We start from the raw sequence: 14,273 nt of genomic DNA on the forward strand, positions 1-14,273 counted from the left end.
CCCAGCACATCAGTGCGAAAGATAAGGCTGAAGCATTTGCAACAATCTTCAGCCAGAAGTGCCGAGTTGATGATCCATCGTGGCCTCCTCCTGAAGTCCCCAGCATCACAGCAGCCAGACTTCAGCCAATTCGATTCACTCCGCGTGATATCAAGAAACGACTGAAGGCACTGGATACTGCAAAAGCTATGGGCCCTGACAATATTCCAGCAATAGTACTGAAGACCTGTGTTCCAGAACTTGCCGCGCCCCTAGCCAAGCTGTTCCAGTACAGCTACAACACTGGTGTCTACCCTGCAATGTGGAAAATTGCCCAGGTATGTCCTGTACACAAAGCAGGACAATTTCAACCCGGCCAATTACCGCCCCATCAGCCTACTCTCAAGCATCAGTAAAGTGATGGAAGGTGTCATCAACAGTGCCATCAAGCAGCACTTGCTTCGTAATAACCCGTTCAGTGATGCTCAATTTGGGTTCCGCCAGGGCCACTCAGCTCCTGACCTCATTACAGCCTTGGTTCAAACATGGACAAAAAAGCTGAACTCAAGAGGTGAGGTGAGAGTGACTGCCCTTGACATCAAGGCAGCATTTGACCCCGAGTATGGCATCAAGGAGCCCTAGCAAAACTGAGGTCAGTGGGAACTGGGGAAAATCCTCCGCTGGCTGGAGTCATAACTAGCGCAAAGGAAGATGGTTGTGGTTGTTGGAGGTCAATCATCTGAGCTCCAGGACATCACTGCAGGAGTTCCTCAGGGTAGTGTCCTAGGCCCAACCATCTTCAGCTGCTTCATCAATGACCTTCCTTCAATCATAAGGTCAGAAGTGGGGATGTTCGCTGATGATTGGACAATGTTAAGCACCATTCGTGACTCCTCAGACACTGAAGCAGTCTGTGTAGAAATGCAGCAAGACCTGGACAATATCAAGGCTTGGGCTTTTAAGTGGCAAGTAACATTCGTGACACACAAATGCCAGGCAATGACCATCTCCAACAAGAGAGAATCTAATCATCTCCCCTTGACATTCAACAGCATTACCATCGCTGAATCCCCCACTATCAACATCCTAGGGGCTACCATTGACCAGAAACTGAACTGGAGTAGCCATATAAATACCATGGCTACAAGAGCAGGTCAGAGGCTAGGAATCCTGAGGCGAGTAACTCACTTCTTGACTCCCCAAAGCCTGTCCACCAGCTATAAGGCGCAAGTCAGGAGTGTGATGGAATACTCTCCACTTGCTTGGATGGTTGCAGCTCCAACAACACTCGAAGCTCGACACCATGCAGGACCAAGCAGCCCGCTTGATTGGCACCCCATCGACAAACATTCACTCCCTCCACCACCGACGCACAGTGGCAGCAGTGTGTACCATCTACAAGATGCACTGCAGCAATGCACCAAGGCTCCTTAGACAGCACCTTCCAAACCCGCAACCTCTTCCAACTAGAACGCCAAGGGCAGCAAATGCATGGGAACACCACCACCTGTATGTTCCCCTCCGAGTCACATACCATCCTGACTTGGAACTATTCCGCCGTTCCTTCACTGTCGCTGGGTCAAAATCCTGGAACTCCCTTCCTAACAGCACTGTGGGTCTATCTACCCCAAATGGACTGCAGCAGTTTAAGAAGGCAGCTCACTACCACCTTCTCAAGGGTAATTAGGGATGGGCAATAAATGCTGGCCTGGCCAGCGTCGCCCACATCCCATGAATGAATAAAAAAAAAACTTGCCTTCAGTCGATGGCGACAACCCTTAATCCTTCTGGTGTGCCCTAGGGCGTTTTACTATGTTGAAGGTGCTATATGAATGCAAGAGTTCATCAGAACTAAATGTAGACACCAACCAGTATTTCTGCTGCAGCAATCTATGGTAGTCAACATTTGGTCAATCAGGTCTTCTCCATGTGAACCACTTGTGTCCCATCGACCTTAATATTCCTCTTTCTTAGGAAGCTAGTTCCCTTTTAAAAGGAATAAATGGTTCTGCTGCAGCAACAGTTTGTGGCAGAGAATTGCATATTCTAACAAACTCCTGTGCAGTAAAATGTTCAAATACATTCTAACCTTACCTCTAACATTTTGTGATCAGCTTAAATTTGTATCTTGTTACCATCTTACCGACCAATGTATCACGCTAACAAGGTATCACGACCTCAGGATCATCGAGCTCTATTGAGTTACCCCTTAACCCTCTTGGCTCTAGTGGAAATACCTTGAGTTCTTCAGTCTCTCTTCATAATTGTAAGCTCCCATCCCAGGTAAGTAGTGAATATGACCTTTTTTTCCATCGCTTTTTAAAAATTATTCCAAAAATTAGGTAGTCACGACCCAAAGCATTACTTTGTGGTCCAAGAGCAGAAAACCTCTGTACTCTCCAAGGAGCCAACTTCTCTTTTGTCGCATGTTGCTCCCCTCAGATGAGGAACACTCAGCTCAGAAACTTCAGCACCAACCATGAGATTGTTGGACTGATGCGCGATTGCATCTGATAGCATATTCCATTTGATTTGTTGTCTTTGGGTTCGGAGAGAATTGTACTGGAATGTAAGAGGTGTTAAATCTGCCTCAACATTCATTTGTTAATGGTATTTGCAATTCAAAGCTGGGTTGTGAATCGGAAATTTGTCTTGTTAGTCCTGACTATCAAAAGTGAACAGCTTTTCGACTTGCTGTGAGTGGTTAATTGTGTTTAATCATATGCAGCTGGAGGGTGTTAATCAGGGTCTGTTTTTGAGTATACATAAGAGAACATTTACTGAAACTGGGTGAAAATTTGAGTGAAGAGCTGCATGTTTGTAATCTTATTTTGTAAAATAATTGCAAGTCTGAGCGAAGGTTGGCTCTGGCATATAACATGGTAGCAGAGGATGGTTGGCTAAAGGTGAAGGTTGAAAAATGAGGTTTTTTTTTCAAATAGTTGTTTGGTAGTACAGAACTTCAGTGTTGCTGAAAATAGAGACATGTCGAAGCTTTTTTCGTCTTGCACTGATCAGGACAATCCACAAGAATACTAATGTAAGGGAAAGCAACAACTTTAAACAGTACGAGAAGAGAGTACTGATTGGTTGGCAAGTCAACTCTGATGGTTGGAGGCATTGCCATGGAGAATGCACCAGTTTAAGCTGACTGACCATTAACTGCCAAGCTTTGTTTGAAATTTAAACCCGGCAGCTTGACTCTGGTCAAGGCATTGCCCTGAGGAATGAACCAGCGAATGGTTGCCACTTATTTTGTTCAGCTGAAACAGGCACAATGTGTGTACCTGTTCTTCTTTTTGTCTGCAAAGAACAGGGCCCTGTGTATTAATATATATAGCTTCCAGTATGCACAAATGTGGCACACTCTGGCCAGTATGATGCTAGGTATATAGGCCATACATCCCAAAGACTGGCGGATCATATCAAACATCATGTCCCTTCTGTTTGCAATGGGCAACATACAAGCCGTACCCAACCAGCCCATGCTTGCAAAACTCAAAACACAATGCCAAACATGAAATGTGCTTCTGCAATTGGACAACATTTTCTAAATAATCCTCAGTGTGCTCAGAATTACATTGACAACCAATTTAAGATTGTCAGTCGGACTCGCAGTGTGGTGCGTGTGCGCATACTGGAAGCTGCATATATTAATACACAGGGCCTGTTCTTTACAGACAAAGAACTTGTACAAACATTGTGCTAAACAAAATAAGTGCCAGCCACTCGCTGGTTCATTCCTCAGGGCAATGCCTTGACCAAACGGCCAAGCTGCCCTGGTTTAACTTTCAGCTTTGCAGTTAACTGTCATCATTGTAAACTGGTGCATTCTCTATGGCAACACATCAAAATTATTTTTCACATAGAAAATTAAAAAACCAGTGGTTAATTTGAAAAAATGGCATAAAAACTAGTGTAATTTGTCAGGATATGATTATCCTTCGATGTCGAGTCTGACCCATATGACCAGTGGAAGAATGAAGTGGATATGCTGTCATGGTACGTCCCTACCAAAGAGGAAACAAGGTATGGCTTTGGCGTTAACACTTACTACCAAAAGTAAAATCAGGAGTGAAGTATTTTGTGACCTGGATGCTTGTTCGTTGGATACTGATTGAAGTTTAAATCTTCTGTTAGAATTCTTGGATGAGATTTACAAAAAGGAGGATCTATTAAAGGTCTTTGAAACATGGTCAGACTTTGATAGATTTCGGAAAACATGGTTATTCAATGGAAGAATTATATCATGGACTTTACCAGACTGTATAGAAGATTGAGGAAATTCAATTTGGATATCCCTGGATCAATGCTAGCATTTAAATTGCTAGTTTGTGCTAGGGTGTCGCACAGGCTCCTGGTTCTTTCTAGGGTTTGGTTCTCGGAAAAAGATTCCCTGTTGGATCAGATTTCTGCTGCCTTAAAAAAAAAAAAAAATTCTGCAGATAATTCTTCCCTGTAGCCTTGGTAGACCAAATGGGGCATTCTGCAGTGACACAAGGAGTTGAGGACTCACTGGTTGTCAGATTTCAAAATGGTCCAGATATTGGACACCGTACAATGGAAAAGTTAGACAGGAGGAGTGAGGATGAAAGTAGCTTTAGCAGGTTTGGCTATTACAGCAGAAGACAGCATTGCAACAGCAATAATAGACAAAAGAATCCCAGGTATATGTTATATGCTTCAGGGGTGACTCGGAAGTATCATTATGCAATGAAATTGCCGAAGTGGAGAGGCAGGGTCCTCAAAATGGTACTTGAAATGGAGAATTCTGAGACAGAAGGGGAAGATAATGATGCATCTGAATGAATTGTCCACGTCACAAGGAGTTTTAGTCCTATGATGAATGTGTTAGTGGTGGATTCATTCAACTGTTAGTGCTTGCAAGTCGACAGTGTGTGGAGCAGATTGGTTAAAATGTTAGCTGGATTCATACCGTAGGTAAGGATATTAAAAGTTCTCTTTGCTTTAGGTTTGGTGGTAACACCTTGAAGTCACTATAGAGAGTTGTAATTCCATGTAAAATAGCTGGAATAAGCCACCTTATTAGTACCGATGTAGTCTCTAATGAGACCTTTACTGTTGAGTAAACCTTCTTTGAAAAAGGCACAAATGAACTGATATGGAGCATAAGGCAATTGTTTTCAGAAAGTCAGTGGTTATGCAGTTTACCCAGTCTGGGCATTGCTGTATCCACTTAAAACCTGATTTTTCTAGTCAGAGTGTTAGACAAGTATTAATGGCATCAGGTGATCAGGAGAGAAAAAGCAAATTGTCTTAGTTAGACAATTTGCTCACCCTTGTCAAAGATTTAAAAACCCTGCGAAATGATGCAGCTGTGATTGATGCAGAGTATACAAGCATTATAGAACACATTAGGGAAAGGTGTGAAATCTTTTTTTTTAAGAAGTATCAGAGGACGCCATCACGTCCTATTGTAAGCCTTGCATTGACACGTGATTTTAACTAGGTAGTTGCTATGGATAAAGGTAAGGGACAAAGACAGAAGTATTTCTATTCTGCATTTTATAGACATGGCAATCAGATTTAGTCTTTCTAGAATAATACATAGCAAGGACAAAAGGGTGATTATAGATAAAATCATGGAGAAATGGATAGGGACTGGACTTGGGGCACCAGCCAAGTTTTTGACTGATAATGGAGGGGAATTTGCCAATGACGAGTTCAGAGACCTGTGAAAACATGAACATGACTCTCATGAATTCCACAGCTGAGAGTCCTTTCAGAAATGGGCTTTGTGAAAGGATCGTTGAAATGTTGCATAAAATTTTAGCTGAAAAACCAAACTGCAAGTTGCTTACTCCCCAGGCATGGGCAGTTCATGCAAAGCATTCACTTAAGATAGCTGGCAGGTGTAGTCCCTTTAAATTGTCTATGGGTGAAATCTGAAACCACCTAAAGAGGCAGTAGTTGCAGAAGGAAAACTATGGAAAATAACTTCTGGCTGAAAATGGTTCGTGTTCAACCAAAATCAGATACTGCAATGTTTTATTGATATCATAAAGGGAAACTTTCAGGCATCTAAATGATGCCTGTTCATGATTTTTTATGGGGTGGTACAGAATGTGAGAAATGTTAAGATTAGAGTAGAATTTAACATTGGGAGTCAGGCTTGTGGGGGTTCTAAAGATATTTGTTCAGATATTGAGCAGAATAGGTCTGGAATAATAAATCAATAATCCTATTAGACTGTTAACTATCTCGGTTAATCATGCTTGGTCAACACAGATGATGTATCTAAAGAAGAGACAGCAATTGCGAGGTTTGACTAGTCAATTAGACAGGTTGTGCACTCAGACCAGACCTGATGCTATTATTCATGTGTCTGAGTTAAGTACTAGGATGAAACACCCAAAAGTTGAGTGTTTTAAGGACAAATATAACATTTAAAAAATTAAATAGGGAGGCATGTGTACTTAAGTTCCCATCCTTAGGTGACCCCAAGAATGTCTACAGTATTGGTCTCATTTAAGGAAGGATGTAAATGCGTTGGAAGCAGTTCAGAAAAGGTTTACTTGTCTAATGGAATCTTTCTGGAATGGGCGAGTTGTCTTATGAGTTAAGGATGGACAGTTTAGGCTTGTATCAGCTGGGGTTTAGAAGAGTAAGAGGCAGCTTGACTAACATCAGATCTTGAGGGATCTTGCCAGGGTGGATGTAGAAAGGATGTTTTCCCGTGTGTAAGAATCTAGAACTAGGGGTCACCCATTTAAGACAGATGAGGATAAATCTTTTCTGAGGGTCGTGAGTCTTTGGAACACTCATCCTCAAAAGGCAGTGGAAGCAGAGCCTTTAAATATTTTTAAGGCAGAGAAATATAGATTCTTGATCAGCAAGGGGGTAAAAGATTATTGGGGGTAAGTGTGAATATGGAATAGAGGTTACAGTCAGATCAGCCATGATCATCTTGAATGGCGGAGCAGGGTCGAGGGGCCAAGTGTCCTACTCCTGATCCTAATTCGTATGTTTGTATGATTCAGCCTCTCTATAATCTTTCTTTGAGACTTGGAGGTTCTTGGCACCATTTTTCTTTTGTTTTTTAAAAAGTTTGGAGGAATGCACAACTTTTCATTTTGCAATGCAACTTTGTTCTAAGAAAATCCCATTGGTTTAATAGACTAATTACAAATAGTAGAAATTTCTTTCAACGTTTTCAGTAAAAGATCAGCTTTCTTGCTGGTATGGAGACCCTTGAATAAATTCCCTGTTGGATGATACGTCTTCCCAACCTGTGGTGTCACCTGGGATCCTGTAGCTCTGAGGCAGCTTCTGTTTGCAGAGGCACTCCAGGTCAATGATGCCACCACTCAAGTAGCCGAATTGACTGGGATAGCCCACTCAAGCAGCTCCAGTTAGGTTTGAGGGTATGAGAATGATGGTTTATATTAAATTTGTTGTTTAGTTTCTTGATATAGAGTACTTCCAACAAAAATGCTTGCCCTATCTCAAATTCTTTCCCCCCTTTAAAATATTCAGGTACCTTGAAAAAATTGACAAGAAATTCAACATTTTTCTGTGTTTCTGGAAGTCTTTAAGAGGAATCTTCAGTTTTTTGAGTTTTAAATATTGCAATAGTGAGTTTTAAGTTTCTTCAGTTGGCGTGTTTTGGCTGACCACAGATACGTTGAAAGTATCTCATTGAAAACATTAGTCAGGGCAGTTCTGAGACTTCAATTAGCCTGTTTTGGACTATGTATAGAATGTGGCTTCTTTATCTCATTGTCAGTGAACGGTTTCACCTGATTCGCATTTCTATGTAGTTAATGAATGTAATTTATTATAAGTTAAACAATTTTTTTATCACGACGTCCTGATGAAAATCCTTGATTGTTATCAATGCTACTTGGACAGGCAATTTGTTGGAAGGCCAACTTGAACATGGGTATCTTGCCTCTTGGTTCAAATCCTATATAGACTGATATGTTGAAAGTCTCTGCTATTTGGAATGGTCTTGAAGTGAGTCCAGGGCAGTATGTTTGACCAAGTTTTAAACATCTGTTCTAATATCTCAAGTTGCTCAGTGTTGAAATTTGTTTAACGCTCCTGTGAAGTGCCTTGAAGCTTTACATTAAAGACTCTATATAAATTGGAATTTGTTTTTATTGATGTCTGTCAACCTTGCAATGAGTGTGAGCCCACAGTACAAAACTCAAGTAATTCAGCCTAAAACAGCTTCTGTAGGGCTCAATGCTGAGGACCTTGCAAGGTAGTGGATAACTAAGTGGGGAACAAGCAGGAGAAAGGGATAGCATGGATGTGGTGAGTGGTTGAAGAATATGGTCTTAACTTCTGAAGGGAGAACAGTAACCAGTACCGATATAGATGGAGGAGATTTGAGAGCAGGCATGGTGACAGTCAGTGGTATGATAGAGTAGTGATTGTAGAACTGGGCTAGCAGTTATAAGAATTTAAATCCCATCATGGCGAGCTGTGAAATTGAACTCAGTAAATCTAGGAATTTGTAGATTGATGGTGATGGAATGCTCGACAGCAGAAACTTGCTTTTATATAGCACCTTTAACCTAAAATATCCCAAAATGCTTCTTTGGGAGCATTATCAAACAAAATTTGACTGAGCCACTGAAGGAAATAAGACAGGTGACCAAAAACTTGGTCAAAGAGGTAGGTTTTGGGGGGAGAGAGAGAGAGATCTAGATCTTAGTGCCAAGATAGCTGAAGACACGACCACTGATGAAATTAAAAATGAGGCGCAAAGTCTTGGATTGTAGGGGTGGAGGAGATTAGCGATAGGGAGGGCTGAGGCCATGGAGGGATTTGAAAGCAAGGTTGACAGTTTTATAATTGAGGCGTTGCCAAACTGGGAGCAGTGTAGGTCAGTGAGCATTGGGTGATGGGTGAATGCAACTTGCTGCCCGTATCCTTTGCATCATCTGTGCCCAAAATAGTGCAGAAGTCAACGAGTGACAGCCAAGTGGTGTTACTTCATTGTTGGCAGCCATTCATTTTTGTTGATTGCCAGTGCTAGGGCTTAAAACAGGGCAAGATGAGAGTGTAGTTCTGAGGTAATGCCGCCCTAATGTGAAAGCGTTGGGCTGCAATCAAAGATTGGAGAAACTTGCATTTTTCTATGTGGAAAGTTTAGTCCACAGAGGTGATCTTGTACAGGCCTACAAGATAATTAAGGGTATGGAAAAGGCAAGTCCAGAAAATTCTTCTTCTTTGTCCTCCTTGTCTCGAGAGACAATGGGTAAGTGCCTGGAGGTGGTCAGTGGTTTGTGAAGCAGCGCCTGGAATGGTTATAAAGGCCAATTCTAGAGTGACAGACTCTTCCACGGGCGCTGCAGATAAAATTGGTTGTTGGGGCTGTTACACAGTTGGCTCTCCCCTTGCGCTTCTGTTGTCTTACTCACTTTTATTTTACTTCAGATGAAATTATGTGTTTAAGACCAGGGGGCATGTTTTCAAACCAGTAAAAAGTAAATTTCAGACTAATATTAGGACACTGTTCTTAAGGGTGATCATTATACTGAATAGATTTCTAAATGCCATGGTGGAGGTGAAAACCTTAATTAGATATTGCAATGGGGTGAATGAAGAGGCTTTTAGATGGGTGAATGGCCTCATCTGTATTTCTTGATCTCTGTGAATAATGGGATTGAGGAAATGTTTGTTGGTCAGGAGCTGTGACAAGAGATCGACAGAGGATAATGGATTTCATGGAAGAGACCGGGTGAGCAACAAAAGCAAGTAGTTGGAAGGAAAAACAGAATATGGGGGAGTTGGTGCCTGGTGAAGGAGAGGGAGGATAAAGGCCTGAGGTGGTGTGGGCAGGGGAGTTGGAGGGAACAGTCACAAGGATAGAACAGCATTTAGAAGGTTGAATGTTCTCAGTTGGGTTATTGCCCTATGCTGCAGAGTGCCAGCAACATTAGTGATGCTTGTGTCATTTGAATGAGGTAATTAAAAGACCACACAGAATATTCATCTTGGTCAAAATGGAGCCATATTTCATTGGCTTTATTTGCAATGTAATATATGGAAAGCATTGTTGTTGATTGTCAGGATATTATGATTCTGCATTACCTGGGATAATGCATCCTGTAATTACCACTGAGATGTTTGAGGCTGATCTTCATTACTTGAGGCTGTCAGTTTGTGGTCACAGCTGTTAACGGGGAAAAAAAAGACATAGGATATAGGTTTCTATAAGAATTGAGAATGCGGTTTGGCAGCTTGCACGCAAGAGCAGCCAAAATCTTGCCTGAGGCCTTGGGAGAGATTGTGTACAATGGTGAAGGCATAAGATAAGCAGCACAGTGCAGGATGTCATCATTTTGTGTTTGTGCCTTATTAAGCAGGGTCAAGTGGTGGTTTTGATGCTGTTAATTTTGTACATTCGAGATCAGATGCTGCAAAGTGTAACAGGTACAAATACAATTGGTTAAATAGGGACCCATAATCTGCTATTAGAATTTCAACCCAGAAGCTTAACCACTGCACTTTGATGAAATACCTTTTGCTGTCATTTGTACAGTCTGTGGTGTTGGGGTAAACCAAGGAAATTGACAAATAAGCACCAGATCAGTAAATGTTAAATAAGTTGAATGCGCATTACTCCTTGTTGGAGTCACTGTCATTTGTGGCAGTTTGATAATTAGCATTATCAAGCCTAATTGTTGATTTAAAAAAAAGAATTCATTTTGTCTCTGCTTATTCATGTGTGTATTTTGGGTGCTGCTGCCAAAACTTCCGTTGTCACCTGTCTCTGGAGGGAAAAAAACAGTTAACGTTTCTGGTCAATGACCTTTTGTCAGAATTGACAAAACTTTCTCTTACACTCCTACCTAGTGAATATCTGTCCTATTTGCTATGGGAGGGGGTTAATCTCCTTATCCTCTCACTCCAGCCATTCAACTCTTTGCATATGAGCCCTTCTTAAATGCTAACTTGCTGGTACCCCAGTACATTCTAGTGACTAAACATAGGGGGTTATTCTCAAGACGCAGTTCCATTCATGGGCACAGTTCTACACAAGTCTTCCACTCCAAGCTTCATCTTGAGCTTAAACATTGACGAGGGACATGAGTCACCAGTAGTGGAAATAATTTCATAACATCTTGGTTTATGGAATAATTCTGTAGAATGTGCGATCTTAATTGCTTCTATATGTGAATGCGTACAAAACTAGCAGCGAGTCGATGCTTCAGTTTCAATGAGGTTCACAGCATCTCCCTCCTACATAAAATACCTTGAGTTACGTCATAACAAATATGCACGTTACTGAAGTCTAGGCTTGATCCAATTTTATTAGACTATGTTGTGTGCAAGCCACAGGTAGCATTGTATTTATTGAATTAAAGGTGTCAAAAAAGCATAGAGTATACCTACCTTTATAAATTGCATAATGGGATACAAAAGCAAAAAATAAATTACTATACCAATACATATTGTTGGTTAGGCTGCAGTAAGAATATTGTGACCCACTTTGGTGCTTCCCTTTAGGACGGCTGTCAAAACCACAGAAGCCGTTTAGAATCATAAAATGATATTGCACAGAAGGAGGCCATTTAGCCTTCTGTGCCATGCCAGTGCTTGCAAGACCTATACAATTAGTCCCTTCCCCCTCTTTCTCCACCATCCCCCCCCCACCCACCCACAGTTGCCCATAGCCCTGAAAGTTTTTCTGCAGGTATTTTAGTTCCCTTTTGAAAGTTGTTATTCAATCTGCATCTACTACCATTTCAGGCAGTGCATTCCAGATCATCATAAAAATGTTTCACTCATCTTGCTTCTGGTTCTTTTGCTAATCACTGAGATAGTAGGAATGCACGATTTCATGCAAAGAACCTAGGTTTCTCTTTAGAGTACAGGGTGTGTTCTGATAGAGGTGGTTAAAATAGAGGGATAAATAGGGCAAAATTGCTGAATAATAGCGAATATAATTTTCAGATCATAGACTAAAGAAAGAAGAGTGAGATTAGGGGAATCTTTACTTCCTCTGCAGAAGGAAATTTCATGCCCTAAACTTTATGGAAGCAATATCTTGAGGACTGGATAAATATTTTAATGAAAAGATATGAGGAAAGTACAAGGAATGCAAGAAATTGAACAGCTGTTTCAGCAAGCCAGCTCTGGAGTGATGGGCTGAATGGCTGCCTCCTGCTCTGTTACTTGGTTTCTGTGGTTGGTTGTGCTGAGCTGTGTGTAATGGTTCCATTTCTAATTCAGTTTGAATCACGTGTGTTAGGGATTTCTAGTGTTGTCAAAAGAAATGAAGTTTATTCTTAAATTTCTGGCTTGTTAGCATCTTTGGTATTTAACATTTCTGTTTCTTTCTCAAGTAATAGTTTTCCCACTTACACTGAGCTCTGGCTCCCCTTCCAAACAGTGGTGCATGTATGGAGTGTAAACGTGGCTGCTAATCTTGCTCTCAAGAATGGAGTCCTTGCTGTAATATAACTAGATCTTCAGTCTAGACAGTGGCATGCTTTAACAACTCCTTTTATTAACAGTAATGAAGTTTCTCTCAATTATTTGTACACCTTTTGAGGCTGCCAACAAACTATCAACAGCAGAATCACTTTTGTTTCAACTTGGTGTTTGCCACACATGCAGAATAGGTTGTGGGTAACACATCTGAACAGCTGGTTGCATATTTTAGGTACCCATTTGTTTGGGTGTGAGCTGTTGATCTCATGACAAAAGCCTGCTGATATACATTATTAGTGCTGTAGGCTTAACATACCATGCTTTTTAATGTCCGATTATAGTTATTTCAAGCCCCTTTTCCCTGCCTCCAAATATTAAACCATTGCAAAAAAAAAACTATTAAATCTATTAACTATTTCTTAAAATAGAACATATACTTTTAACCCCTACTTGTTCTTCCTTCCCCTTTTTATTTAAACCTACCAAGAGGCTATTTTGGTAACTGAAGGATCCCATCAGAAGCATTAATTTGTCTACAGTTTTTTCTTTATCAGATACTCGCCTCCCTGACGATGTCATTTCTGATCAAGGGTTTTAGATGTTAGCTGGCGTAGATTTTTTTTGTTTTAAAATCAATTGTTTCCACTGGAGAAGAAGCTCCAGCAGTAGCACCAAAATATTCAAGATCCTTAATGGAATAGATAAATCTGACCTGGATTGCCACAGTCTCTAGAACCAGGAGGCATGTGCCCTTAAAAGAAGGAAGTTGTACAGACTGTTCAAATTTATCAACTGTACACTGAGATTGAGCGTGTAAACTGATTTTACTCATGGTGATGGTGCAGATAGATAGTGTGGACAAACCTCGGGAAAACTCGATAGGTATTTCCAAGAGTAGCTTTTGAGATGGATTCATTTTTCGAATTGGACACAGGCTTCAGAAATTTTACTGGTCCTGTACTTTTAGAAAAAAAAATGTTCCTGATAAGATTTGCAGCATTTGCAATTTTTTTTGATCATCTTTTGTCTTGCCTGGGATTTTGCTAGAAATGCTGTAGAAAATAGACGGCTTCCTTTGTCTCAATTCACTGAATTTGTTTTTAATAGAATGGAGAGGGGAAAACATTTAATTTACAGTTTCAACAAGCTAAATGTTTGCATTTTTCTCAGTTCTGATCAAACCTGGACATGTCTGATCTGTATGGATCCAAGATGGTTTCTTTGAGTTGGAAGCTATGAAGACTGTTTTTCATTGATTCATATTGATACCTCAATGTCGATGCGAAGTTTAGCCTAAATGCAGTATCTTGGAACTATGCTGAGAAATTGGCAAATTTGCTTTCGTCATTCTCATCTCTCTTCAGTGGCAGGTTAAACTTGTGGTGTGTGACCTGGACAAAGTGTTCTCATTCATAGTTAAGAATTCATAAACCTGCAACGGAAGCCCTTCATTCAAAATATGTGCAACATCCATGATCATGCTCTGATGTGGATTTGTGCCAAGAAGTGACATAGTTACAGGGAAGTAGGAATCTACCCTAGCCACTGACCACTGAGGTCGGAGGGTGGGGAGGAGATGGGGGCATGGCGGAAGGTAAGGATGTGAGGTGGATGTCTGATTAAAGCCCCTCAACCTATAACAAGGTGAGTATGTTGATTTGGACCTTTAGAGCATTAAAGTGTATGTTATGCTGTAAGTTTTATTCTTTGGACCTGACAACTTGCTGAAGGCAGATGCCTTCATATGCCTGACACCTTGGGGTCGATAGCCGTTTTAAGATGTTACTTGGAGGTCCAATTTGAGATCACATGCTTGTAAGTCCAGGGTTCAGTGCTTACTGTGGTTGGGTTGCAGAGAGAAATATTCGCGCAACACAAGTGCC

At 41.0% G+C, this 14,273-nt stretch overlaps 1 protein-coding gene across 1 annotated transcript in view; it reads left to right on the plus strand.

The window, feature by feature from the left end:
• uvrag (UV radiation resistance associated gene) overlaps window positions 1–14,273 on the plus strand; it is a 381,920-nt gene that overhangs the window by 81,882 nt on the left and 285,765 nt on the right.

Source organism: Heterodontus francisci, chromosome 6, assembly GCF_036365525.1.
Source record: "Heterodontus francisci isolate sHetFra1 chromosome 6, sHetFra1.hap1, whole genome shotgun sequence".
NCBI lineage: Eukaryota > Metazoa > Chordata > Chondrichthyes > Heterodontiformes > Heterodontidae > Heterodontus > Heterodontus francisci.